Source organism: Nelumbo lutea, chromosome 1 (assembly GCF_056320005.1).
Source record: "Nelumbo lutea isolate HS-2025 chromosome 1, American lotus-T2T, whole genome shotgun sequence".
NCBI classification, from domain to species: Eukaryota; Viridiplantae; Streptophyta; class Magnoliopsida; order Proteales; family Nelumbonaceae; genus Nelumbo; species Nelumbo lutea.
In genome coordinates this window covers 188,330,599-188,334,476 of record NC_142684.1, presented here as the reverse complement: position 1 = coordinate 188,334,476, position 3,878 = coordinate 188,330,599, and positions in this window count along the sequence as shown.

The window sequence follows — 3,878 nt, the reverse complement described above, 5'->3', positions numbered from 1 at the left end:
AAGTAGGATTTTTTAATAATTACATGGTAACTTGTCGTAGATCTATTATTCATGTTTATAATATACTAGTGGAGAAGCTCGTGCGATGCACGGTGAAAATGAATGAAAAATAAAATTAAAACTATAATTAAATTCATTAATGCAAATCAAGTATGATAAAGAAAATACAAATTGTGATGAAAATATCGACTTGACCCCAAGTTGGGAAGAACTTGGATTTAGGCCATTAGAAAGTGGTTCATTGATGTTTGACAATTTATGATTATTTCTTTGCTATTACTTTCTCATCTATTTGTATGTGTGTTATCTACCATCTTTCGTGCTCCGATTAAAAACCAAATCAGATTCAAATCACTCCTATCCGATTCAAAAGGATCTAATATGTTATTTATATTATATTTTTATGAATTTTTTATATGATTTATCTTTTATAGAAAACATGTATATATGATGAAAATAGTTGAAAAATACTTTCATTTTTTTGTTTTTCTTTATTTAAATTGTTATATTTTCTTTTTTAATAACTTATTATTAAAAAAAATTAAATCTGATTGGATCATATTCAAATATCCAACATCTTTATCGAATTCAAATCTAAATCAATATTTATGAGATCCAATTAGATTGGATTGGACCTATAATTTATCAGATCGGATTTGGATATACCTTGATTTGAATCCGACCCGATCCATTTGCATCCCTATAAAAAGGGAAAGTATAATCAGGCTTTTTGATGAAACATTATTACCATCCTCATTTTTATATTTATTACAGATTATAGAAATATATAATGGTTATAGAGGAATTAGGGTATAATGGTTAAGGAGGGAACTAATGAAAATATAAAATACTATATATAGTATTATAAAATACAATTGGAATAACAATGACTAAAGGGGGCAATAATAGAAATAGATATGTAATTGGAATAATAAGGACTAAAGAGGGGTAATAATGGAAATAGATAATCGGATTACCCATCTACCATTCTCATTTTAATAGAAATAAATAAAAATATCCTATCTTTATTCCTCATTTGAATTGTTTTGTCATAAAAATCAAGGTATAATGAGTGAGGGGCAATAGTGAAAATAGAAAAATCAGGGTCTTTTGACGATAACCATTTTCATTTTTATAAATGGTACAGATTAGTTGGTTTTGAATGGACCATCATATTAATTTGTAATTGTGGGTCCATGCATTTTGAATACAGATATATATTAAAATTGGTTCGCATTTGGTATGTTGATTGCAGTATATTACTTCAATCATACTCTTCCATTGGGTTCTCTTACACTATGGCGTCGTTCGTTTACCGCTATCTTACTTACCTGGGCAAATTCACTTACCTAGGTAAGTGTTTCCCAGGTAAAATTTACCAAAGTAAGTTTATTTACCCATATTCTTTTGTCTCACTAACTTTCCTAGGTAAGAGGCCCATTTTTTACACTATTGCCAACATTACCCTTTTGTCTCTCCTCAATTCTCTTTGTTGATTGTGTAGAAGGGAGAGAGAGAGAGAGAGAGAGAGAGAGAGAGAGAGAGAGAGAGAGAGAGACTGGGAAGAATAGAGGTGTGTGACGCTTCAGCAAGTGAATCTCCGCTGCTGGGAGGAGGAGGAGATATGGAAGAAGAGATGGTGGATTATAAAGGTCGTCGGGTTAGCAAATCCAAGAGCGGCGGTTGGAGATCTGCATCGTTCATCATAAGTGAATTCCTTCATTAATTAATTTTCTTTTTTGGTTTGCTTAATTGTTAACCGGGATATTTTTAACTTAACAAAATCACCCCACAATGGGAAAATAAATTACTCAGGGGAATCTATATTTCCATGAGCATCACATGTATTTGCGAAAGAACACGAAAGTTGGAAAACTCTCACCCCAACATAGTAATAAATGAACAAGGCCTATTGTTCTCGAGCCACCAACTGAAGGGTGGTGGTTGGGTTGTTGGTATTAGACCTGTTCATGGGTCGGGCCGGGCTTTGACTCTTTATTAACAAAAAAATGTTAGGCCTGAGCCCGAGCCCGGCCCTGATAAAAAGCCCAAAGCCCGACCTAATAAAAGAAATTTGAATTTTTTCCTATTCAAATGGACATTTTCTATTTTAATTTAGATGTTTTTTTCCCCTATTTAAATGGACAATGGGCCTACAAGTGAATCAACAACATTCTCAAATCAAAAAATTTATTCAAATGGACATCACATAAGGTTTTTACTTATGTTTAACTATAAGTCGGGCCGGACTGTTTTGACAAAGCCCAAACCCGACTCAAATTTTATACGGGCCGGGCTTTTTGACCCGAGGTTAAGCCCACGGGCCAAAAGACCTGTTCAAGCCCGTCTGGGGGTTGGCCCGGCCCGTCGCCCAACCCATGAACAGGTTTAGTTGATATGTTACTTTGTTCATTCCAGCATTGACGTGAAATCAATTCTTGTAACCATTGATTTAAAGAAAAGCTGGGGGGAGAGGGGGCCAGAGATTATTAGTGGTGCGTGGTACTGATACCGACAACAATGTTATTAGTCTCAATCCTGTATAGAGGAGAAGGGTTGATGATGCAGTACAGATTTAACTTTATCTTTTGAACCGTGTTTTTAAGCAAAAGATGCGATATGATGATGGCTCTTTTTTGTTGTTTCTCATCAAACTTAAACTTAATTGGTAGTTTTTTACTTTTTCTTGCCTGCAGCCGGAACAACTTTATTTCCACGAGGCACGCACCAGTAAATAAGGTGAGGCGCTTCATGTGCTGAAATCTGCTCTTGGGCTGATAGAATCTGTTGGCATTGGAACATGCAATGGCTATATGACAAGACACATGTTGATGAAAGATGATTATTTTATGGTTATTTCTATGTAATATTTTCATACACAAACATGAGACACTTGTCTCAAATCTGATGGAGCATGAATTTTACTGTTGAGGAGCACTTATCTCAATTGGTTATTTTGGTTATCGTTTGTTCCTAATAACAGGGAATTTAACGTTGGAGAAGCAGACTATATAAGGGATGACTCTCAAGTGCTTCACATTCATGAGATAAGCTCTTTACTGAGAATGGAAAAGATCCTCTCAGCTTCGGCTAATCAGATTCACCAGTTCTCTCTTGTATTTTGTTTGAGAGGTTGGTGTCTCGGATCCCATATTATGTGGCAGCTACACTTTTCTCTTTGTATGCAGATTTGGAGTGCCAAGCATCAGCCGTCTATCTCTGCATTTACTTGGCGCATCACTTACTGGGTCTTTACTTTCTTACAACGGGTTAATTTTCATAGTGCAGTCATGCAATGTAATGGTACTCTTGGAGGTCAAGTTTTAGAGTGCTTATTTAAAAAATAAATAATTAAAAATAAGTGTTTATTTAAGAAGTATTTATAAGTGTTTGGTGAAAAAATACTTAATTTAAATAAGGATGGTATAGATATTTTTTTTAAAATGACATGGCAGGTCAAGATAGGTCAGAAAAGAAATAAATACTTACAAGTTTGAAATTTGGGTAAGTGTCTATTCTTAGAAAAAAATTAGGAATTATTTCCTAAACGCAAATAAGTATTTATTGCTGTAATCTCAGTTCAAAATAAATACTTATTCAAATAAACACTTATTTTTAAGCACTCTCAAACTTAATGTTTATAACCTTTGGAAAAGGCTTTTGAAGTAAATATAGGCTGACTTATTTCGATATTTCTTTTTCTTTGTATTTTGATATATATTCACACACAAGGTGGCTGGATGGGGCATATTAGCCTATATCTTAGGGCACTTTATATATATTAGTTTTCTTTTCTCAAACTTCTTCAGGGACTTGATATAAAGCCCATCTCTTGAAGTCATTGATAAAAAGAAATCCTCCTCAATCATCTAATGGTA